At 43.0% G+C, this 26,108-nt stretch overlaps 1 long non-coding RNA gene across 2 annotated transcripts; it reads right to left on the bottom strand.

Moving 5' to 3' along the window:
• Positions 1 to 7,274: 7,274 nt before the first annotated feature.
• LOC118993620 (uncharacterized) lies at positions 7,275 to 22,684 on the bottom strand. 2 transcript variants are annotated; one of them, XR_005067893.1, is made up of 3 exons: positions 21,986 to 22,233; positions 21,172 to 21,340; positions 7,275 to 7,440 (listed from the first exon to the last, which is right to left on the bottom strand). It is a non-coding gene; the product is annotated as an uncharacterized LOC118993620 (long non-coding RNA). The 2 variants fall into 2 exon arrangements; XR_005067892.1 differs by lacking the exon at positions 7,275 to 7,440 and adding an exon at positions 22,673 to 22,684 and having other exon boundaries at positions 20,643 to 21,340; positions 21,986 to 22,180.
• Positions 22,685 to 26,108: the final 3,424 nt, after the last annotated feature.

Raw genomic sequence — 26,108 nt, 5'->3', positions numbered from 1 at the left:
ATCTATGATCTATATGTACATATGTATTAGATCACATATAAGAGAAAACATATGGTATTTGTCTGACTTATTTTGCTTAACATAATGCCCTTGAAGTCAATCCTTGCAAATGACAAGATTCCATTTTTTATGGCTGAATAACATCCCACTACGCATATCTTTTTTATTCATGAATCCACTGATGGACACAGGCTGCTTCCACGTCTTGGCTGTTGGAAACAATGCTGCAATGAACACGGGAGTGCGTCTGTGTTTAGAATCAGTGCCGTCCCTTTTTAAAGATAAATACCAAGAAATAGAATTGCTGGATAATATACTAATTCTGTTTTAAATTTTTTGAGAAACATTTATATTGTTATCCACAGAGGCCATACCAATTTACATTCTCACCAGTAGTATACAAGACTTCCCCTTTCTCTATATCCTTGTCAGCACTTGTTATTTCTAGTCTTTTTTATGATAACCATTCTACTGGGTGTGAGGCGGTAGCTCACTGCATTTTCTCGGTGATCAAATGACATAGAACATCTTTTCATGTGATTGTCAACCATCTGTATGACTTATTTGGAAAAATGTCTATTCACATATTCTGCTCATTTTTAAATTATATTGTTTGGAGCATTTTAGATTTTTGCTATTGAGTTATATACATTCTTTATATATCTTGGATATTAGCCCCTTATAAGACATATGATTTGGAAATACTTTAGTTGATTCAGTAAATTTTCATTTTGTCGATAGTTTTCTGTGCTGAGCTGTTAAGTTTGGTGTAGTCCCATTTATTTTTTTGTTTTGTTTTGTTGCTTTGCTTTTGGTATCAGATTCAAAAAAATCATCACCAAGATGTACACCAAGAAGCTTACCACCTATGTTTTCTTCTAGTTTTATGGTTCCAGGTATTACGACAAGATTTTTATTTAGTTTTGAATTATAGATATACTTCGCAGATTTAAACCATACACAGAAACCATGATCTTCATTTAGACTAAATGTAACGATTATTCAATCTTACCTCTGGCTTTAAATGAAAACTCACTAGTGATAATGAGGGCAGGTCACTTCAAGCCACATGAAATAAACCTTACCATCAGGATCTAAACTTTGAGTCACATCCTCTCGAACCAACAGATTTGCAAGCAGTGGATGCGAAAAATAAGTTGTCTTCCTTTTCCTTTTTATTTTTGGCAACAATTTAGCAAAGACATATGCTTCAAACTCACATGACTTCACTTCAATTTGAAATTAAGAAATGCTTTGGAGCACAGTCATTGGATAATGATTTGCTTCAAAATACGCTGCATGCTTCTTTTCACGAGGACCCACATTCTCGGACACGTGACTCGACAGTGGGGTGAATGAAAAAGCCAAGTGCCCTCAGAAGTAGTCTCCAAATGTAATCCCGTCTGCAGTTCGGGCAGCTGCGCTCCTCTGCGGTGGGGGTCTGCACCGCCGGCCCTGGGCGCAGACCTCACGGTGTTCTTGCTCGCTGCACCGATGATGAATGGTCTGAGAAAGAGGATCTGGGCGTCTGCCAAGGACCTAGTCTCCACTCCAGTGTGTTTCAGCTTTCAAGACCTGATTGTTTTCTGCTCTCTCCCAGGGACCACTAGCTACCTTATTACCAAGAAGAATGACCCTTTGACAGCCCAACTGCAATCCAGAATCTCCACCAAATTGTTACCTTAGAGATGCCAATGGCATTGAAAAACTAATCAAGATCAGAAGGTCAGAAAGACAAATGCATTAGTACATATATAGTCTCCAGGTTATTTGGCAATTTTCTTGGCTTGCTGAAAATCATTTTTAAAGTTACTTTTGATGTATTTATTGCCTCTTTGCTTACAATCTTTACACTGCCAGTATACTTAATGTATAGGGGATTCCACCATACGAGAATACTGCCTTTATTTCATTCACAACCCATTTCAGAGAATGCTGAACTAGAAACAGCCTCTTCCTCTCCCCAAACATTCTCTATTATTCTTTTACTCAGATTTTACTATTAGCAAAATACCAATTAGGTCAGCTATTTACTAAAAAAATATTACATAAAACAGCTGAAACTAAAAGGGTTTGTTGTTAAAAGTGTAGCCATACAAATAGTAAATGAAAATAAATGGCTGGCTGGCTATTTAAGCTACTTGACAACTTGGATTAATCTATCTCCCAACTGCCTCTTCTTATTACACTTACGCTGATTAAATAAAACAACACTAGACATATTTTTAATTCATATGAACCAGTAATTAATTGCTCAATTTCTTCAAAGTAACTTGAACTTTTTATATACAGTAATAATAATAACAATAAATAATAAATTATAGCAGCTACTTATCAAGTGTCTGCTACAAGTAGGATACTTTGCATGCTTATTTCTAAACTTGATGACACAAGCCACCTGGGCAAAGTATGCATGTACCCATTTTACAGAAAAGGAAACACTCAGAGACTTTAAGTGACCCAGCAGACAACAAAATCTTATTTTTTGGAATGTCTTCAATGTTTTAGTTTACAATATATCAAATGACTTTTAAGTTATTCAACCATTTTGGCTAATTTAGTCACTGATTGAGCCAGTATAATTTACTGCTTTTGGGGAGATATATCTTCACAGCAGCAAGGAAAATAAATGTCAGTGAAATAACAAACTATGGATTGGTTTATATCATCTTGAAGGTTCAATTCAGAAAGGCACCAACATTGAACTGCTTTTAATAATTAAATTGATAGACATTTCCTGGAGCAAGGAACTGCGGCTGCATTCTGTAAGTTGGTTGCATCCTACCAAGTCTTGTGTGGGTGTGCAAACGTCAAGCATGTATTATAATACAATGGCCATGCTCGTGGTGAAAGAGTTTCCATATCTCAGTCGGAAAGAAAGAAACAGCATATTGGAGTGCGTGATCTGGTTCTAAGAGCGGCACTGGCGTTGAATGGATGACCATTCTACAACCTTACTTACTTTACCAGAGGCCTAGGTGTCACTGAAGATGGTATTTCTTGTCTCTATTCCATGTGGGCAAAAGCTTTCGCTCCAGTCATGGAGAAAGAAGTCTAATAGTGCCATTCAGGGATGGCATCTCTCTTTAAGCTCTCCCCGGCGGCTGTTGTGGCAATGAAGAAACCAAGAAGCATATTTTTCTTGCCGTTTTATGTGCCGTTTTAGTCTTTATTTGGCAGCCTGCCTGGAGGGTGAGGGTTGGCCTCTAGATAGATCTTTAAGTCTTTCTCCTTGCCAATTACCATCACTCACATGCCCTCATTATCAGTGGGTTTCTTAAACTCTGGGTTACACCTCCTTTTTATTCCACTTCCAGAAGCAGAGCTTCTAAAATAGATGCTTCTATTAATGATGGCAGTCAGCTGACCACTTGCCTGTGCCTAAAGGTGGAACTCAACCATTTCTGAAAGAAAGGGTAAATCATACAATGATCAAGTTTTCATATATAAAACTGCATTATCTGTACTCAATATGATATTAAAAATAATGCTCTAGAAAGGAACCTAAGTTTTTTAAAGTAAATGATTTTCATATATCAATATTAGCTTCCCATCTTGCTTACGCAATTTTATACCGAGCCTCACAGATCACTGTAGTATCTTTAATCTCATCTTTTCCTTCATCCCACTCTCGCTAACGTGCACCCAATAATTACTCACTCCTAAAGTCATTTTCATGTTAAATTGTATGACAGTGTATTTGTGTGTAAAGGGTGAACATACTTTATGTAAACCAAAAGGAGTTCCATTATGCTTGGCTGTATCAAGGACAGCTTCCTGAAGTTGAAGGTATTTGAGTTGACCCTAGAATTTGACTCATAACAGAATGAACAAAGCCAACAGAGAGAAGCAGGATACTGGCGGCCTCATAAATTGTCCAGTGGAATTTGAGTATTGGTATGTAGAGGGTTTGGCAAAGTGGAATAATTCAAGATGGTAGAAAGTCATCTTTGGTTTTATCTTATCAGTAAACAGAAAATACTGGAGGCTTTAAGTAATACTATCTGATAAAACTCACCTCATTTGCTCAAAGAGGCTTTAACCACCTAATCAGTATTTTTGTTGAGTCAACCCATGTCACAGCCTTTCATCCAGTCTCACACATGTGAGCTGCCTGAGGTGACTGCAGATTTACAGCCACAAGTGAATCACTATGTTGATCTTGAACCACCAGACTCCGAAAAGTAAACCTGAGAGAGGAGGTGAGCTACCTCAACCTCTTCCCATCTGAGATGAGCATCAGGCTTAGGCACAAACAACTGGGGCCAAGTGACCAGCCGTCAAGAAAAGATTGCAGAAACACAGAAACATCCATTTTAAGTTGTTCTCATAGCAATTCTCATTGCTCATCCTTTCTCTACCCATTCGCTCCTCTCATTTTCTCCCTAAAAGAAAGGGAGGGTGGTGGAAGAAGACCTTTGTCTATCTAAAAATGAACCAGCCCTTTCTCTTCATTACTGTCCCTACAGAGGTTCCCTAGGGCACAGAAGCCAATGGGACATCGTTGGATGGAACCATTTGGCACCCACGAGTTTACCACAAGAAGTTCCTTCTGCCTGGTAAGAACTGGCCCTGGGCTGCATGAATTGGGGTGATGTGCCACATATCTAGGGGCATGTGGCATCACATAGCACGGAACACTCCCCATATCATTGCCCGAATTTCTGGTGCAGCCAGCTTGAATATTTCCTATCTATTCCATTCCTATTTCCAATGCCTGATGTCTGAGATGAGGTTCTCCATCACTTTTTACTTGAAATGCCGCAACACTTCCCCAAACTGCTGGTGGGGGGGATGATGACAGTGATCATGACGATGATGACAGCTGACTTTTACTGAGTGAGAGCTTTCAGCCAGTTGGGCCTTCTCACATTCATTTTAAATCTTATATTTAAATAATTTTCAGATGTACAGAAAAGTTGCAGTAAGTATCCATGTGTCCCGTACACCCATTGACCAATTTTTATATAAATTTGCAACATTTGCTTTAGCATTTTTCTCCTTCCACATTTTCTCTCTTGACAATTAAGAGGAGGTTGCATATATTGTGCTACTTTACTCATTTACATTTCAGTATGTGTGTATTTCATTTTATTTTTTGATTTTAGAGAGAGAGGAAGGCAGGGGGAAAGAAAGGAAGAGAGTTATGGATGTGAGAGAGAAATACCGATTGATTGCCTTCCACATGTGCCCTGACTGGGGACCAGACCCACAACCCAAGTGTGTACCGCGAATAGGAATGGAACCGGTGGCCTTTCCATTTGTGGGACAAATGCCCAACCAACTGAGCCACACTGGCCACTCCAGTATTTTTTTTTTTTATGTAACTGAAGTAGAGTTATAAAACTAAGAAAATGTAACATTGATACAATCCTTTTATCCGGTAAAAAGTATATATTACAATCAATGTTACCTCACTCCAATAAAAATTAAAAACAAACAAACAGAGGTTGGAAACAAAGAAAAAAACAAACTATAATTCTGGCATGTATTTTCTGAAATCCCCAGACTTTCATAGCTACACACTTTTTAAAAAGTATTTTGCATTAGGTGGTTTTCTGAGAAATTTGAGAGTAAGAGTTAATTATCATTTCATTAAATTTTTAGAATAATTAAGCATTTATAAGACACTGTGATTTAAAAAATATTTTATTTATTTACTTTCAGAGAGAGGAGAGGAGAGAAAGAAAGAGAGGGAGAGAAATACCAGTACTGGGAGAGAAACATCTATCTGGCTGGCAACCCAGGCATGTGCCCTGACTGGGAACAGGACAGACAACCTTTGGATTTGCAGGCAGGCCTCTATCCACTGAGCCACACCAGCCAGGAGAACACCATGATTAAGTCAGAGTAATCAACAGAATGATTAGAAGGGGGTTATAATTAAATCACCAAAATTCATTTGTATGAGCCCAAGTAATTTTTTTAAATTTTAGTTTAATATGTAGTACACCACAGTATGTACTTGATTACCTGGGATAGTTATATTTTGGATACATATGTCGTTAGAAAAGGCTGCATTGAGATGATACTATAGCAGAAAGATCATTTTGGTCTTGCTCCTAGTTCTTTTGTCAGACTTGTATACTTGTTCGCAATAAACTCTTTACTGGGAGCCTGAGTGTCAATGGATAAATGATATTCTAGTTTTTCTACAAAAATATCCATATTACAATTTCGCCTGTTATAAGGGACTCAGTAATGTCCTCTACAGCCATTTTTTCCGGTGCGGAATTCAGTCCAGGATAATGAACCACAGCTGTCGTGTCTCCTTCGTCTCCTTTGATGTGGAGTGCTTACCTGGTCTTGCCTTTAAATAATGCAGGCCACCCTGGCTGGTGTAGCTCAGTGGATTGAGCGCGGGCCTGCGACTCAGACGATCGCGGTTCGATTCTCAGTCAGGGCACATGCCTGCGCAGGCCAGTTCCCTGTAGGCCAACTCCCAGCAGGGGATGCACGAAAGGCAACCATACATTGATGTTTCTCTCCCTCTCTCCTTCCCTTCCCCTCTAAAGATAAATAAATAAAATCTTTTTAAAAAAAAAAAAAAGCCCTGGCTGGTGTAGCTCAGTGGATTGAGCATGGGCCTGAGAACCAGATGATCGCAGTTCATGATTCCCAGTCAGGGGCACATGATTGGGTTGCAGGCCAGGGGCCAGTTCCCTGCAAGGGATGCACGAGAAGCAACCATACATTGATGTTTCCTTCCTCTCTCCTTCCCTTCCTCTCTAAAGATAAATAAATAAAATATTTAAAAAAAATAATGCAGGCCAGTCATCTCATAGAATGTTCCTCCACGTGGGTGTGGGTACTGTGGCCCCTGACCATGCTCAGGGCCTGCCTTGGGGGCTGGAATGCCGAGAAGGCTGATCGTGTTCTCATGATCTCACTGTGGGACAAACCACCTTTTTTGGTGATGTTAGATTTGATTGCTTCGTTAAAGTGCTCTTTTTTTCTCAACTGAAGAGTAATATTTTCCCTTTTGTAATAAGTAATTTATAGTAAGATAGTTCTATATAATGCAAATATCCTGGTATTCATTCATTTTCCTGTACTAAATTTGGTATTCACTGATGATTCTTGCCTGAATCATTTTTTTCTATGATGGTTGCAAAATGTTGTTTTTAAAAAATGTCATTATTCCTTCTATATTTATTAGTTGACATGCTACTGTAAAAGAGAGCCTTCTCTTTTTTATTTATTGATCTATTTATCAGTCTAGACTCACAGGTTCTTCTTTTATTCAGCATACTATAATCCATTACTTGCTTATTTATTTGGATGCTCCAATTATCTCTGATCTGATCCATGAAGCCCCTCCAGGCTGGCTTCATGTCCCGTTTGACAGCCCCCGTCATTTTTTGTGAGTCCTTCCTCACTGTCAGGTGCTGCGAGACGTTCCAGGCTCATTTTGTACCTTTCTTCCTCCAGACATGGAATCTGTAAGGCATCATTATAAATAAGTAATTTCCCAGCAAACCTACAAGATAGGTACTCTTCTCGTTTCCATTATACAAATGAAGGAACTAAGACAAAGACAGGTTAAAAAAATACACTGGAAAAGAAAAAATCACACTGAAGTCACAGATCGAGCTACTAGATGGTGAAGCCACTAATGTTGCTGCTCCTAGTCTTGTCTCAGTCCGACCCTGCTCCCACCCCCTCGCCACCAAATTAACTCTCCACCAAGTTAACAGAACAATGTAGCTCAAATGGAAACACTGAATCTCCTCTACCACAGAGCAACGCCTTGGAACCTGGTGCTCACACACTAAATATTTAACTGAATGTTTAACTAAACATTTAACTGGAATTAAACTGAAAAAGAATTAATGAATAAACCCCACCCCCATTTTCTCCTTTGCTTTATTTATGTGTTTACTTCTATTTACTTACTTACTTACTTGATGATCTGACCCAAGAATCATAAAAGGGACCCCTGTCACGAAATGAGATGAGAAGAAATTGAGGGTGTTGTCAAAATGTTTAGGGGACACATGAAATGCCTCTTATAATATCAGTCTCCATGGCCAATCTAGTCCACTTATTCCCAGGTAAATTCCATCTCTGCATCTTAAATTTCAACAAAATCCCTCACTCCACTTTGCACACCCTCCCAGCTCTCAGAACCTCTCTTTTTCCTTGTCTAAGAAAACATGCAATCCCCGTATCACTAATTTTACTCCCTGTCTGTCATCATCTTGTGTCTTCACTTTCTCTTCTATCTAACTCACACCCAGTGGTTTAGTAATTCAAATACTAAAGCCCAACCTCTTATTTCCCACTTCCCAAATGTTCTTTCCCTGCATACTCTCAGACGTGGACGAATCCATGCATCTCACTCCTTCACTGAACTTGCTGGCACTTCTAGAGAAAATTACACAGTGATATGGATGGTTGGCCCCACAAATCTCCTATGCCGAGGTTCAGCAATCTTTTGACCTGATCCTGATCAGCTTCCATTCTCATTCCCCTAAACAGTGATCCTAAGCTTTTGCTCTCTTTTTATGTCTTCTCCCCACCACTCCCTTTCTCTGAGTATGTCCTACAACTGGGGGTCCAATCTAGGCTATCAAGCAGACCCCACATTATCTTCTGGGGCCCGTGCTTCCATTCAATCCATATTCACACCTGCCTTCACCTCCTTTCTTCTTGACTCCATGAAGAGGCCACTTCTGACTTTCATAAAACGTGTGCTCTGGAGCCCAGCTTGTACAGCAACCTTCCTCCGTTAAGTTAGAGCTTCTTGCTCCTATATCCTCAGTCTCTCCATCACTCTGTAGATCTTCTCCTTGAGCGCTCTCTCTTCAGCTAAATCATTAGGCTCAGTTTTCTTTTACATTTAAAAATAAGACATCCCTTGATCCTACATCTTCCTCTTGTTTATTGCCAGATTGTTTTTATGTTTCCCATGAATAAGATTCTTATCTTATTCGTATCTAAAATCTAAAATTTGTTTATACCCACTGCCGCCACTTTCTCCCCTCCTTCTCACTCCTCAGACCAGTTCCCCGTCTGCCCAGACCACGCCACTGAAACTGCTTTCTCCAACATCACCATTACCTCTTAGTTCCTAAATCCAGTGGACACTTATTTAACTGTTCCTTTCCCTTCTTGTTTTTATTTCAAAGAAAATATTTATTAGACATTGAGAGTACTATGGGGAATCAAACATGCCTGACCTTATCCTTATAAAATGCCCTGTTGAGCAGGAGAAACGGATATTAAACAAGTAATTATATAATTAATAATTAATTAGATATGAATACAATAATACTACAAAAAATTTGAATGTTATTATGATCATCAAAAATCTAGCTTACCCTAGAGAGAAAATAAATGGTCAAGAAAACGTCCCCATGGAAATGGCATTTAACTGGAGATCTGAAAAGTGAATAGCAGTTAGCCCAGTTAGAGAGGGGAGACGAAGGAGAAAAGAGACTTCCACAATGAAGAGACAGAAGGTTCGAGAGACCTAAGGCAAGCAGAAGGCTATACCATTTGAGCAACATGGAGAAGAGCACTGTGACTAGATCAGAAAGAATGAAGGGATCCGAGATGGGGCTGGAGGTGAGGGGACAGGGCTGCGATCAATCAAGGTCTTAGAACAAGGTTAAGAAATTCAGACGTTATCCTGAGAACAGTGCATTACCATTAGAGGATTTTATATTACTTTTTAATTTTATTAAATGTTTTGGGGTGACATTGATTAATAAAATTGTATATGTTTCAAGTGATTTTTAAATGGGCACAGGATGGGATCAGATTTCATTCCAGAGCCCCACCCATCAAGTCCAAAGAACGGAAGCTTGGACTACAATGGTGGCCGTGGGGGAAAAAAGAAGCATATGGGGTAAGGATGCATTTGTAGGGTACAATGATTAAGTCTGGGAATTGATTGGACTGGGGGTATAGGTGATAAAGAAGAGAAGTAACAATGCTCAAATCTAAATTTCTAGCACAAGCATCCAAGTGGATGGTGATACCATTTACTACAATAGTAAACACAGGGGAAGGTGTTTCCTGGGGGTGCAAATCACAAGTCTGGGGCACCTCCAGACATACAGAGATGTCCATGGAGAGCTGAAGATGTAGGTCGAAGTTCAAGAGCAAGTCTGGGGTGAAGATATCGACTGAGATGTCATCAGCAAATGGAGGGAGGGTCCCAAAGCCGAAGGAGGACATAGGAATGACTACAGAGACAAGAAAAGATGAGGGGAAGCCTCATCTCTACCTAACTACCCCCACCCTCTGCCCTACAGCATTTCCCACACCCTCAGCCTTACAGAACTACCAGTTCTCTCTACAACCTCATCTGTTTTGTTTCTTTGCGCATACTAGTCCCACCCGGAATGCCTTTTTCCTCACCTCACCCTTAGCTCTTATTTCGTCTTCAAGATTCCATTCAGGTGCCAACTGTTCTACAAAGCTATCTCTTATCTTCCTGTTGGTTACAAGTTTGCTGCCAATGGTTGGATGGTTTGATGATATACCTGGGCTTATAACTCCCCACACATGCCTCCAACAGAACATTTACCGCACTGGAATGTAATGTGTACCCCTCCACTGGGCTGTAAATCACTCCTCTGGGCCTAGCAGAGGGCCAGGCATATCGTAGTTACTGAACCTACACTTGGGGAAAAGTTCTGCTGGAGAAAGGCCCCCAGGTGAGTCACGTAATCTTTGACTGTTGGAGCCAGAATGGACTTTGAATATTTTCTACTTTGACCTGTTTTACAGATGAGGAAATTGAGGCCCAGTCACATTTAAATTGGTGACAAAATCATATTTAGAATCTAGTTTTTCTATAGCTTCCAGTCTAGTGGTCTTCCCATTATTCAGGAGTGTCAAACTCACTTTCACCGGGGGTCACATCAGCCTCGCAGCTGCCTTCAAAGGGCCAAATGTAATTTGGGGACTGTATAAATGTAACTATGCCTTAACTAGGGGCAAGGAGCTGGGCACTGCCCCTGGGTAGAAACAAAGTGCCTGGCTGGATAAAACAAGGCAGAGGGCTGGTTTTATTGGCCCATGGGTCTTGTGTTTCCCATCTGTACATTATTTCACTGACAAACAACCCTGTAAACTATTTATTCAGTGACTTGCCTGCAAAATGTGTGCCATTGGGTCTTTTTAAAGGTGTAATACTAAACATAACTATGTAGATACAAGGATATAACTGAAGTGAACAGAGGAACGTAGATCAAATTGTGAAACTGTACTAACAGTGAGTTTCTACAGGACTAGTAAAACTAAAAGGTATCTAAAGATATCTGAATTTCATGAACTGTTCATAGGTGGACCTACCTAACTTATAGGGAGGGTATGGGGTTAGCCATTAATAATAATAATAATAATAATAATAATAATAGTAATATAGGAACTGATATCCATTGAAGCCTCATGCCATGAACCAAGTACTAGGGTAAATTCCTTTGTGCATTAACTCATTCGATTTTCATGTCAAACCCTATGAAAAGTTTAGAAGTGGTAGTTAGTTTGCCTAAGGTCACATAATTAGTGGCTGAGTCAGCATTTATGTACAGGCATTCTGCCTATAGCTTTTTTTCTTTATTTTTATTGTTGACCCTATTGCAGATGTCCCCATTTCCCCATCTTTGCCAACCTTCCGCCATCCCTGCACCCCCAACCTCACCCTGCCCTCCCCTCTGGCCATCACCGAAGTGTTGTCTGTGTCTACAAGTTATGCATATCAGTCTTTGCATAAGAGTCCTTTCATCCAGGACTTCCCCTCAACCCTCCCTTCATTCATCCCCTCTGATAGCTCTCGATCTCTTCCAGGTGTCCATGCCTCTGTTTCTGTTTCAATCATCAGTTTGTTTTGTTCATTGGATCCCACTGGGCTCTCCCGCCTTTGTTAGTTAACCTTGTACATCCTCTTCAGTCTGATGCTACCTTCTTCTCTTTGTTGATCACTTTTTAAAATGTTAAAAGGGGAACAGTTATTAATCAAGTGTACCCCTAATTGATAGAAAATAATTGGAATGAACTATTCTTTATTTTCCAACCACTTATTTGGATCTGAAAGAAAAATATTTAAATGGAAAGAAGGTAAATATTTGTTTGTTCATGAACTGGGCTTCATTACAGTTTCCTTTTCATAAAACAAGAATATATAAATATAACTGTGCCCTACCTCCTGTCGGTCCATGTTTCTCTGTATTTGTTGGTGTCAATGCTATCTCAGATTATAGACTCTAGATGGCAGTGATCAAGTTCAGGTTTGTGCGATGTCTGCACAATGGTGTATATGTCGTATAATACAAATAAACACTATTTGTAATTATAATCACGGTGAGTTCTGGAAGAGGTAAACAAGGGTATAAAATTCATCTTCCATATTCCATTTATTACTCCATTTATATGAGAAGTCCACTAAATTCACTGAACCATATCAGGACACATCTGTTTGAAAACCTACCAGTTTTTATGAGCATTAAATAAAAATGGTTAGAGCTAATGACCATTTATCATATTCATGCAAAAATAATGAAATAGAAACAGCAAAAAAAGGAGTTCACACTAAAAAAGAAAAAGAGTTGTAAATGCTAACAAGTTCACTATTTTATTATTCACATTTTCAAAAATCAAATATCTGCTATTAATGCTCCAAAACCTTCTGGAATTGGAGGGCATTTTTATTTTGATGTTTTTCTCTTTCTTGTTTAGGTATTAACCTAAGTATCATAGACTCAGAAAGTAGGCCAAATACATTTATACCTAAACTTTTCTCACAAATGTTAGGCTTTGGAACCCTAAGAGAAACTGCTTGGGTGAAGGAGTTTATCACAAGGATACACAGTGGCCCACAGCCCTTAAACAGAAGGAAGATAAAGCCGAGGAGAGGGGCAAGGGAAGGCAGACAGGAAGTGAAAACAAAAAGTTCTCCTGGTTGTATTTTATAGGGGAAGTAGATTCTACTTAGATTAGACCTTCCAAGTTACTATGACAGAAGGTAAAGAGAGGTGGAAAGAAAACTTTGAGTGACATTTTTGACAGCAAGCTACAGAAATAACAATTTGACAGAAGAGGCCACATCATAAATATGAGATCATCTCAGGCATGAATAGGATTCCCTTAATGTAAAATATATGGAGCACGTGTAGGATTCAATTTGGGGTAAAGAGAAGAGCCAGACGGGAAGGTTACCTGGAAGCAAGCTACTAGTGCTGAAGTCAGGGATTCTCACGTCAGTTTAAATATCCCTAGTGAACATTTTTGGAGATTTTGAGGTATCGCTCTCAGTTATTCCTATTTATATCTGTTCCTAGCTTGATTGACTGAGCTGATGCATAACCAATAAATAGAGAAGGTTAGGATTTCTATTAATACAAAGTTTGTTTTTGTGCCAGTGCTGAGATCTATTTATCCTTTGGGTAGGAAATAGATCTCATTCTTGCCTAATCAATACAGACATCACAGATCAACAACAAATCTTCATATTGGCAAACAGACCAGTCAATACCTTATTATTATTTAATAAGAATTTCATTGTCAGTGTGCTGGAAAGAAAAATATTAGTAGAAAAGTCAGCATGTGGTATTATAAATACTACTCTAACATAAAGAGCAGGAGATGGGGAAGCATCGTATCGTAAGAAAAATTCGACTCAGGACTTAGAAGCCTGAGCTAATTAGTTTTATGAGTCAATTGCCACCTTTAGCACTCCAATTCTTTGTCAGAAAAAAAAAAGAGGGTGGCCAAATTATTCCAAAAGCCCACCTTTTCACTCTGAAATTCATGACAAGCAAATACTCTATTTTGAATTTTCATCAGGTTACAGATTTAACAATCAGCTGAAACAGGATGACTAACCCATAACATGTTCCAGGAAAAATGTGAAATGACATGTTGAAGAGCATTTAAACTGAACAAAACAGATTTGTGTATGTGCCACTATTGATACACAAATGTTGAGTGTGTTTTATGTATCTACCAAGTGTGATTGATAGTAGATGCATCAATTTCAAGGTTTCTGAATTTAAGTAAATTGTTGTCAGTGGTATTGCTTCTTGGGAAAAAAAAAGGTGAAGGGATTAAGAAAAATAACACACACATAGGCACGGACAACATTCCAGTGACTGCCAGACAGAAAGGAGGGTGGGGGCGGGGAGGCAGGCAAAGGGACCACACGGCCACAGTCAGAGACTTCGGGTGGTGGACGCACAATGCAGTGTGCAGAGAAGCTGTGTTATGGAACTGTGCACTGGACGCCTACATGGTTTTATTGACCAGTGTCACCATAGACCCAATAGGCCCGGCTACAATTTTTAAAATTAATTTTATGCAATAAAAAAATATATCCTTACACAGAATAGACGAATTAAGGCAGGTATACGTAACACAACAATTTAGCACAAATACTCTCTTACAATTGTGGAAATTGTAAGAGAATATAAATATAGATTTTTCAGAAAATTTGGGGAACATTTTTTAAATAGCTTGTGCTTTTCAGGATGCTTAGCATTTCTGTTTTGAAAACAACTTGTCTTCCTTTTCAAAACGTTTGTGCCAAGCTGGCTCTGACATCAGAATGACCTAATTTCACGAGACTGGGTCAGCCCCTGCTCGATGATTCTTTTACAGAAAAGAGATCCTCTGGTGAGATCGTAGTTTAGTTCATAAAGTCTCAAAGTCTCAAATTCTCTGCCCCTTTTCCAAAGCGCTACAAAACCCTTACAGGTATAATCAAGAGGAGGAGCCCTGGCGGTTTGGCTCTGGGGACTGAGTGCCAGCGTGTGCAGCAGAGTCACTGGTTCGATTCCCAGTCAGGGCACATGCCTGGGTTGTGGGCCAGGTCCCTGGTCGGGGACACGTGAGAGGCAAACACACATTGGTGTTTCTCTCCCTCCATTCCCCCCTCTCTCAAAATAAATACATAAAATCTTTTTTTAAAAAAGAGGAGGAAAAAAGGGTAGGGATTGTCTTTTACTGAATTATTTTCATCTTTTCCCTTTCCACCTTGACCCTTTCTTCCTGCGTGTTTTTATTTAAATTTTCTCTTTGGGACTAAAGCATGAGTAAGTCTTGTGTAGAAAAAGGAAAACATGCAAAGAGATAAATTTAAGAAAAACCCTTATCCTCTCATCTCTCTTCCATTGCTGTTTTATTTTCCTTTCTCCTTTCTGTCTGTATCTAACTTAGATTGTATCTAATTAAAGCCTCTTTATACCTAGGATATTTTAGGTTTTCAATATTTTACATTAAATGAAAATAGCTTTAGATTTTTTAAATGTATGTCACAAATATTTTACAGATAAACTTGATTTAAAACATAAATGATTACTGATCAGGTAGTTCTCTCAGTTGGTTGAAGCGTGGTCCCACATGCCAAAAGGTTGCAGGTCCCATCCCTGGTCCAGGGCACCTACAGGAGGCAACTGATGGGTGTTTCTCCCTCGCATTGATGTTTCTCTCTCTCTCTCTCCCTCTCTCTCCCTCCCTCCCTTCCTCTCTGACTAATATCAATAAACATCCTCAGGTGAGGATTTAAAAAAATAAGTGAATCTCAAGTGGGAAAAGCACAAACATAGATTTTTTCTTCGCAAAATTTAGGTATCTCTTTTCACCTTAAGAATTTTTTAACGTTGATGATGGAGGGGATTGACTGTCTGGGGGCCCACCCTGGGTGTAATTTACAAGTTCCCCTTGGTGTCATGTCAGATTTGGGGAAACTGCTGAACCCTCACTGAGTGCCCTGGTCTGGCTGTCTCCTGAGCTGGATACCCAGGGTTCACGACTGCGGTTCCTGGCACCATCATAAATATTCATACCTCCTACTAATAATTTGCAAGCCAAATCCATTTGGCTTTTTTCACCCCATCAATCTTATAATTAATAAGGGTGGTGCTCTTGTTTCACTTTCCTCCAAAAGAAAAGATAAATGAAATAAAGAGTTATCCTGCAAATTTAAATAGGAGTGCCTCCCGTTGATTAAAAGCTGATGCTATCATACAATGGTGGAAGGGGAGGCTCTAGCCATTTCTCTCACTGGTGGCTGACTGGGTGAAGGGAGGAGGCGGGGGGGGCGCGGGGGGGATAAGAGCAAAGGAAGCAGTTCCAGATGTGGCAGTACGAGCCTTAGTCTGAAGAGCTTGGTCATAGGAATTAAGTAATGCAGAGGGGAACCTCCACGATATTGTGGAGAAAGTGAGTTCTTGAGGGATGCATTTATAAATTGCATTCTATCCACTGTTTGGTTAGGTGGACATTGAGTACGGCGTGCCAACACTACCCAGAGAATTCGATTCTAAACTGTCTGCAGGTTCTGTCTGCAGTTCAGAATGAGAGATACTTCAGAACGTCGTCCAGATTTAGTGATCATTGTGTCTCTGAAGTGACTGCCTTGGAATTAGCATGGCAGCCATGTTACTGACTGTAAAGACTTGGGCTCCACAGAACCACTGAAGGAGGCGTGTATCACCGACCCACTGCACAGATAAGTCACGCCGCGCGGGACATTGGGGGGAATTCTTCACTCCCTTTGGATTTCCCGAGGTCGTTTACAGCAAAGCAGGGAAACAACATTGACCATAATTTAGAAATAAAATTTTGATAATTGAGCTAAGTAACCTGAACTTGTCAGTCATCTGTGACCTTTTTCTATTTACACTTCACTTGAACATTCAAAAGTCCTAAGGCCAATGGATAAGCTTCAAAGCATACACAACGGCCCTTGCTCTGCTGTGGTGGGCAATATCGACCCTCTGAGGAGATTATTTAAACTGTATTAACATTGAGAGACCGGAATAAATAAGTAAGCAGAAAAATCTTAACTTTGCAGTGAGGTATTTGACGCTAACTTGTTTTAGGGAAACTTACTTTAAAAGTGCCTTAATGTGTTGGTTTTTGTACATTGTTTAGTTTGTTTTAGGAGCTCTTATCACCTGAGATATCCTTAGGACTCCCTCCTCCGCCCCCTTGTGCAGGTGAAGGCAGTGGCGGGGTGGGGCATCAGGCATCCTTAGTGTCCCTTACCCTCAAAGCCTGTCCTTAAGTATCCTGTTCTGTAAGCATGCCATGTTCCGGGCAGCCCTTTAACAATGTCTAAGTACGGTTAAAGAAAAGATTATTTTTATGCCTTAATTCTGTGGGAACATAATTACATATTTGATTTACTGAAAAAACAATTATGGTTTCCTCTGTTGACTTTTAAAATAGGAGAACAAGTAAGGGAGACACAAACCTAACTGTTGGGCCTCCTTGGGTGTCCTCAGACCCAATCTGGTCAGTTGCTTCAGAGGTGACAGGGGGTGGAGTCTGCAGAGTGCACCCCCCCACACACACACACACACAAGTGGCTCACTGGATGGTGGCACAGGCTGGGAGTCCAAGACATCTTTGCAAAGAGTCCCCAGCTAGGTTAGGAGTTGTGATTCTTATTCTGTCCAGGTTCCTTCTTGGGGACTGTGGTGGGTAATCATTTTGGGGTTTTTTTCCCTCCACTTTTTACCAAACCTTTCATAACTTTGCTTGGCTGGGGGTGGGGAAGCTTGGAAAACTCACTATTGGATAATAGGATCCTTTTCCTCTCCTCTCCCACAACTCTTCAAAAGCAGAATTTGCTGCTGCTCTCCTAAGTCACCAAAACAACGCACCCCAGCAGGTTCCCCACAGAGAACCGCCAAGGGATGACACAGGAATTCATCCAAGAGAAAGAGAGAGAAGGAGGCAGGAGATGAAGACAGAGAGGTTCTGACAGTCACCCCTTCCTCTGCCCCAAATCTGCTCCTTGAGCCAGGGACCGTTCTCCCCTCCCCGGTGGCACCCGAGGTCAGAAATCACCCAGGCTGCTGGGGCAGGCTGGGCCTGGGCGCTCTGTAGTGGCCTTCTCCACCATCAAAGGGCGCTGGCGGGTGAGCGCTCAAAGTTCCAGCGCGGCTCTTCGGGGCGCAGACCTCCTGGTTCGAGGAGTGGAATCCCAGGCAGTCACCTCGTGGCGCCCAGGAGGTGCCCGCCCTGCGCGGCTTCTCCAAGTCCTGCGAATCTTTGTGGTCCGAGGACTGGCTCTCGTCCCGACTTCCTCTCCGGCAGCCGAGGAGAGGAAGGTGGAAAGCGCCCCCCGCCCTCACCCAGCCTCACCCTCCAAGGGGGTGTCCCCAGGACCCAGAGCAGCAAGGGGCCTCGCTCCCGGCTGCACCCCAAGCCGTGCTCTTCCCCAGCCAGGGGGACCTGAGGGCTTTTGCCAAAGGTTTTTTGTTTTGTTTTTATGTTCTTCCCTCTTTTTATTTTCTCAAGACGTGAGACGCTGCAGAGCGAGACGGGAGGGGGTGTAGGACTGAGTCAGAGAAGAGGAGATAGTGCAGAGCTTTGTGGATGCGTTCTGTGCACGTGGGTGTGTGTGAGAAAGGAGGAGAGAGGGAAGGAGAGGGTGTACAAGGCTGAGAGCTGGAGGCCGAGTGGGTCTGTGGAACTTGAGTCAGAGACACACCAGATTCAGCTACCCTTTCCTCACCTCGGGGTCTGGAACAGAAACCTGTAACTCGGGGCTTACTGAACCCCTGTTTGTGCGTCAGTCCCAAGAACTCGGAGAGAGAGGATAGAGAGGAAAGTGAGGCTGGGAATAGCCGCGGACAAAGGTTCAGACCAGAGAGCTGGGCTTCAGGGTGCCGGGCTCTCACCCAGCGCTCAGCTCTGTGGCCTGCGGCCCTGCCTTGCCTGCCTGCCCGTTTTCAGATCCTTCTTCTAGGTGAGATACAAGCCTTTCCTTGCACGGATTTGGCTTGCTTGCTGTCAGAAGGGAAATTACCAATCGTGTTTTTATTTTTTAAAAATCACGTTTGCCTGAGATTGTGTTTACCAGGCAAAGGGAAGTGGGGAGCTAAGAAGAGTCCGGATAATTTCCAATAAAAACTACCAGTAATGACAATTGGTGTCAGAGCTAAGATTGGGGCTGGTTTTGGACAGTGGCCTGGATTGGTTCTGTATTTAGACAGAAGTAACCCTCCTCCTGGCACTGACTGTGCGTGTGTGCACACAACGTCATCAGTAATCTTAAACCTCCCGGTTTTACTGGTTTCAAAAGGTGAGTGGGCTGACACATCCCAAGAGCCTACCTACTCCTTTCTGAGTGTTTTGGAGAAATACTTTGGACTAAATGGGTTCGCCTGCAATACACAAAGACAAACAGAATACAGGAAAAGGAAAGAAAATTCCCATGCAATCTGGAAGAGATGAGAAGAAAGGGGAAGAGCAGGGAGAGCAAAGAAATGGAGACAGGAGGAGGGAGGATGGAAAGGAGGAGAGAGGAGAAGGAGAGGAAGACAGGGAGAGAGGGAGGGAGAGGTTATCACACGTGCAGACCAAGAAAGGGCTCTGAAGCCGTCGACCCCGACCCCCAACCCCCCTTTTGTGAGGTTAGGGCCACCTTACAAAACCAGTTCGGCTGGTGCTTCAGGCCGTCTCCTTGCCCCGGTCCCCGGGGCCCTAATTCACTGCTGTCCACTCTGCACAATGACATTCGAACCTCGGAAAATAATTGCATTAGAGCAGATTACTTAAAACCGATAGTTATCCGTCTTTCTCCGTTCGACAGAAGTCTATTAAACTCAGCACAGCCATTACCAGCTGAGCTCTAGAGAGCGCCTTCATTAAGAAAATTAAAATCATACTTTTGAATCTAAGCAAAGCCTGCGCAGGTCTCAAGAGCCCTCCCGCGTCAAACCCAGACGTTTCCGTAAGCACGATTTTCCCGCGAATCAATCTCCGCTTTCTGGGTAACGTGGGTCTTGGTGGAAAGATTGAGTGTGATGACAATTACAGGAAGATAGGAATGTCTGAGTTCTGGAAGGACCATCTTTCTTCCCAGCCCCTTGGCCCCCCTCCCCTGCCCCCTCTGCCTTTCCTCCGGGGTATCTTTTCTCTGGCACCTTCCAGTCCAAGGCCCCACACCTGTGCAGGCGTGGCCGGGATTCGGGGAGGAGTTTGGGTGTCTTGAGCGGAGGGTGGGGGACAGGGAAAAGTGTGGGTTCAGGACCCAGGGAGCCGCGTGGGCGAACTTCCCCCAGCTGACGCGTGCGGCCAGAGGCCTGCTCCCAGTGCACGTGTTTCACACTCAGACACACAGCGGGCGCGGGGGGCGGGGCGGAACTCTCCCCCTCCACTGCCTTTCACACTCGCTCCTAGACCCGCTTGGTCTAAGAGCCTTTTGTCCACCAGGGCAAGGGCGCCTGGCCCCGGGACTGGGCAGGCTGTGGCGTGTAACTCGGACCGAGAATCTACATTCCTTTGGCCGGATCTTCGGCCTCTGGGGGCCTGTTTAGGTTTCCTCCTTGGTTTGGTAGGAGCTTCAGCTCTCTGTAGCCCGACCCCGGCTGATCCTCCCAGCTCCTCTGGCGCCTCCGCTAGGAGAGCAGGGAACAGGTGGGAGTCGTGGGCTGGGGGGTGCAGGGAAGGTGACACCCCTACCTCCCCTCCCGACGGCCTCAGGGTAACAACTCTTGCCGCTCCAGCGGAGGTGGCAGCCCCGACCCCACTTGCGTATGGAAACAGCACCCGGCTGGAGAGCTGTCTGCTCAGTTGGGGGGGGGGGTGCTCAGTTAGGAGGGGGCGCGTTTGCATTGATTTTCTGTGGCATCTGGAAATCTGCAGGGTTTGAAGAATAATTTTTAGCATGATTTATTTATTATTTTTTTGTTGGCCACCGTCCTTCGTTTCAGCATTTTGCTTTTTCACATGTTAATTACTGTGTATTTCTCTGAAAGGTCTGCCCAGCTCAGGGCTCTTAAGTAAATACACCGACTTGTGCCCTTTTTCGGGGTGTCCTTTCTAGGGGTCTAGGAGCAGAAGGGGCGCCGCTTCTGTTTTTGTCAGAATGCTCAGTAATAGGGTTCTCACCCCTCTTTGTCCACATTTAATGAAGGCTTTGGGGTTTATGAGGGGATAATAGCGCGCGCGAGCACGCTTCCCAGCACTCAAATGCAGAATCAGGTGGAATCTGCTTGAAAGTGTAATGTCGTTTCTTGGCAAAATACCTATTTCTCTTTTCCATAATTTCTATCTGACACAAAAGCCTACCAAATGCAAGTGATGAAAGTCAGCAAATAGACGCGGACAAGGGAACCTCTTTTACCTGTTCACAGCTTCCGACTTTGCTAAATTGGTGGATATTAAAAAATTTTTTCAGGGAAAAAGGAAATAAAACAAATTCACCTTCACTGTTATTGTTAGTGTTTTCTTCTCGTCCAACGCAGACACATCTTTCGAGTTTTTTCTTTGTAGTGAAAGATAAGAAAATCAGAAATGAAGAAACAGCCTTTTAACAACAGCAAACACGAGACTTCTGAGGTGGTTTTCTTTGCTCTGTTTTCCTTTCTTTGCCCTTAAAGCAAAACAAAAACAAAGATAAAGAGGAAGAAACATCATTCCCACTGCAGAGTTTATTTTGTTGCCACAATAAAGGGGTGGAGACAGTTCACAGCTATTTGAGATGATAATGCTTAGTGATCCCATTCTTTTAATCATACTCTTCAAGTGCTTTAAGATTAATGGCAAGAGGTGTTCCAGTCTCTTCCTAAGGACCTTCGCATTAATTTACTTAGAACATTGACCAGACTGTCAACGTCTCCAAATTTCATTAAGTCGAACCAAGACAAATGAAATGAGATTTTCGTATTTTCTTCATCTGCGAGAGCCTCTTACTGAAAATTTTATTTGGATTCAGTTGTAACCGGGACACTTGCTTTTTTCCCCCTTATTATAGATATGTAAGTATATGCGTTTTTAGATAGACACACATTACACCCGTGTATGTAAATGCACCACTATTGTTTGCAGATAACTAACTTCCCCTCCACTGCTGAACTAAATGAAGACCCTTCAAAAAGTCAACTCCAGTGGCAAGCGGCGGATCCTGCTCCCCCTCAGACCAGGATTTACTTTTAAACTGAGTTTGAATGCACTGAACTTCTTCAAAACAGACCAAAAAAGAATGACAACAACTTGGAGGATAAATATTTAACTTTACCTCAGTGGACACAATCGCCCCAGCAATTCTTCAGACACATCCTGACTGAGGCATCACCCCTCTAGCGTGGAGACCCGGCTTTCTCCGCCTCGCCCCCGCAGCGCTGTGCCCCGAAGTCCCTGGCCGCGTCCGGGCCCTGGAGCCCCCGGGGCGGAGGGCTGGAGGAGGCGTGACGCGCGTGCGGGGTGGGGGGTTCTAGGAACGAGCGAAGCAGGAGAAGGAATGTCTAAACTAGCGCGTCCCGGTGCTCCGGCAGGAAAGGGACTGTCAAGAGACCCACTTTCCCCTGCTGTTCTCCCGCCCGGTGTCCCTGCCCCGCGCCTCCTTTCTCAGAGCTGTTTTCGCCACGTCCTGCAATCCGGCGCCTTAAAAAGCAAAGCCCCCCAACTCCCCGCAAACTAAAGTTCCGCGCCGCAGATCTGCATGCTTTGCAGGGGGTCTGGCTGCGGTCAGACGACTTTCCTGAGTCAGGGCTGCTGTGGCAGCGCCTTTCCCAGAAGGAGAGGCTGGCGGCGGAGCCCGAGGGTCCCCGGGCGGGGATGGGCCGGGCTCTCGCCCCCCGGGCGCCCTGGCGTCCGGGCGGTCAGAAGTCCCGGGCAGAGTCACCGGAGAGCCGAGAAAACGCATCTGTGCACCCAGGCAGTGGGAAAACAACCCGTGCACTCTAAAGTAGGACCGGTCTCACACCTTACATTTGACGTGAAGCACCAGTGGAAGTAAGATCAGGCGTCAAAGACACTGGAGGGTTACTTTGGAGCGCTCCAGCTGGCCTCTCTGTTCCCGGCAACGCCGAGCAGCCCTGGGGAAGGGACAAGACACGCAGGGAAAAGGCATGGTGTGTGTGTAGGTGGGTAGATAGATAGGACTGGGACAACTTTTAAACACGTTCTCTATTTTGAAAAACAAGATCGTACAGGAGCCGGTATTTCTTTGCCTTGCAAGAGTCATTCAAGACAAGGAACTAACTGTCTGAATTCCTAAAGTGATTCCTGGGGACTTTACCGAAATAGTGCCAGTTCCCTGGGAGCTGAATTTTGCGAGGCTGCAACACATTGTTTTGTATTGGTCTCCTTCCCCATGAGATACTCATTTTTTAAAAAAAATCTTCTACAGCATCTATTAAAAACATTTCTTTGGACTCAGAATCTACAGTTCGGCAGAAACAAACAACCCACAGCAAAAACTCAGAAGAATAGAGAGGTTTAGAAAAAAGAAAATGTGTCCCTTTGGTAATCATGTGATAGTTTATTCCCCGGAGGCCAAGTGAAAGTGGGGGTTCCTTCGTATTTTATTATTATTTTTATCATTTACTCATGTAAATGTTCAGCTTTGACGTGCTATTCCCCTGCGGCGCGGTTTTGCTGCAGAACGGAGGTGGGGGCTGTGGAAGGAGTCTGTGGGTGGGGGGTGGGGAGCACAGAAAAGCACGATTTGCTTCGCGTTGGGGAGAGGTGGGGGGGCGCTGACCCGCAGCATTCTGCTCCACTGGCCAGCAGGGGGCGCTCTGATGTTATCTCTGGACAAGACAGCCAAGTCGCTCAGAGCTGCAAGACAAGCTTGCAGTTTCACGCAGCTGCAAAAGGAGGGGGCATTGTAGCCCCTAAAAGACCTAAATCCTCAACAGCCATTCCTCTTGGGTTATTTACCCTCCGTTCGAAATATACCTACATCTCACTTTACCTAACCACCCTACTTACAGTACACCCGCCTTCGCCTTCCCATCAACCTCATTTCATCCGCATGCAGGCAGCACACGTATAGTCTCTCTTCCTAGCCTTGAAATATACATTAATGCAACTTATTAAACGCGACGATGAATAGTCAACATTTTTTTCGCCTGTTAGTTCCGCTGATCCAAGCAGGATTTATTTGCAGATCTCACATCCCGGAGCCATAACATAGTGATTTTTTTTTCCTTAAATAAAATTGGTCAAATGTTGACAACCTTTAAGCCAATCTAACACTCAAGATTAGTGATGAGAAACTAATGAGAAAATATCAGATCTCCAGGCCTGAGGGCTGCCAATTAAATCTTCGCTGATTGAAAAATAAAAGCGGACTTGGGGTGTGAGCCCGGCTCAACTTCAACTATTAATTTAACATGTTGCCGGAGTCCGCGCCTTCCCTCCTGCAAAGGGCTTCCCGTAATAGAGCTTCATCCTCTCTCATCCTTCAACCTAAAAGCCAAGTGTTATTTCTCAGAATATTTCAAGAGGTCCAAATCAGGATGATCATTTCTTACACGGCAAATATTAGGCCTTTAAGCAATATGATTTAACTAATTAGAAAATTTACATCATTAAGTCTCAGGGAGAGAAAAAAGAGAAACAAATCTGCCAGTCATTTTAAAGGAGACAGGCACTATTGAAGTGTGAAGAAATCGGCTCTAATTCAAAAAGGCAATCGGGCAGAAAAAGCCCTCAACATTACCCTGCTAGTTATTAATCAGAAAGGGCTCTCCCTCCTCCCCACACCCCCTCCTCTCTGAGCAGAGTTTAAGTTCGCGTTTTTTGCCAGTGGCCCATGTCATAGTTATATTGAGGTTTTGTCTGCTAAAAGATTAAAATTTGAAAATGTTTCAATATAAAGAAAACAGAATCCCCAAAGGGAAAAATAGTCACAGAATTACTTCTCTTCCAGTCAAGGAAACCTGTTGTGATAAACAATTCTCACCACCACCACCCCCCTTTATTTTTTTGCACTCTTTCCTTTTTCTTCCTATTAAGTTCCTATGTTGAAACCTGCTCGGTGAGAACTAAAGTCTTTGTGTTAAGCTCCCCTCCCCCTCCTTTCTTGCACCCCTCCTTCCTCCAAAGCCAGAAACTTAGACTGAAAGCAGAAAAGTACAAATACATTAACAAAGCCCCACTCACTTGATAAAAAGGCCATGGTCTAGGCTTACATGTCAGAGCTCTAAGGGAAGGGAGATCAATCCAGTGGGTCTACAGACAAAAGACGATGAACTAGAAATTTCCCCCACCTATGTGTAATGTCGGGTGGAGTGTGAGGCTGGAGTGAAAGGGAAAGGCAGGTAGGTGAGAATTACTTTAGAACGCATTGTGGCGTTGTGTGGCTTTTTCTCTGTGCCTCCTCTCATTCAGCTGATTACAGTGGCCTCATTATATACAGGTGCCCCTTCCCATCAGACTCTTACAGAAGCCCTTGGTACACCACACACATAGCCCTTCCCCTGGTCTTCTCATTCCCAGCAAATTAACTGAACAGGGAGCTGCGAAGGAACTTTGTGAGTGTGTAATTCCATTTGGAAACTCTGGCCCTTCCTGGCATCTCAGGATTTGTTCTCAAACAGACATTGGGTATAAAAAAAAGAAGAAGAAATTAACAGCAAGTCTTAGATATTCAGTTCCCCTTCATTATTATTTCTTTTTAAATTACAAAGAGGTCCCCAAAGCTCTCCCCCCCCCCTGTCTAGCCCTATTCTTTTCTTATTAGGTTCTACTCTAGCCTCATTTCCTTCATTCTCTTCTCTGCCTTACATTCCGAAAGTTTCACTACCTTGCTTCCCACCAAGTCCCTGGGCCTGGAATGCTCAAGTCTTTGCGTTTCCCGGGTCCTGATGCATGCTCTCCAATATTGGTTCAGTGCCATTCTCCACCTTACCAGACTTCAGATTTGCAAGAGAGAGCGGTAGCAGACCTGGGTTATTAACACACCACAGCTAATTCTCCGCAGGAACTTTTACTACGTGGAATGTGTGGAAGGAGAAAACATCTGTAAACAGTGAGTGCTCTTGAGGGTGGGGAGTGAGTTCTGACATAGAGGCCAGAACACACAAAATATGGCAGAATTTGTGAAAGAACCACTTAAGAATTACATTTTGGCAAAATAACAGAAGAAACGAGAAAGGGGGGCCACTGGGGAGAGTTTAGAAGGCTCCCGAAGTGTAGCTTCTTTTCTATCACAAAGTAGTGGGAGTGGAACTGCTCCTCCTGGAGAAATATTAGAGGAAAATGAACACTTGTGTCACTCGGAGAAGGTGGGACACAGAGAGGTGAAATATTTAAGACAGTGGCCTCTGGCACTGGAGGGCTGCCTGGCCGGCTCCCCACCCTTGGCTCCATCCCTCTGGGAACCCTCCTTACCTTTGTTGCTTGCATTTGAT

This window comes from Sturnira hondurensis, unplaced genomic scaffold, assembly GCF_014824575.4.
Source record: "Sturnira hondurensis isolate 20B ecotype Veracruz unplaced genomic scaffold, ASM1482457v3 Scaffold0008782, whole genome shotgun sequence".
Taxonomy (NCBI): domain Eukaryota; kingdom Metazoa; phylum Chordata; class Mammalia; order Chiroptera; family Phyllostomidae; genus Sturnira; species Sturnira hondurensis.
This window is presented reverse-complemented; position numbering and strand designations above follow the sequence as displayed.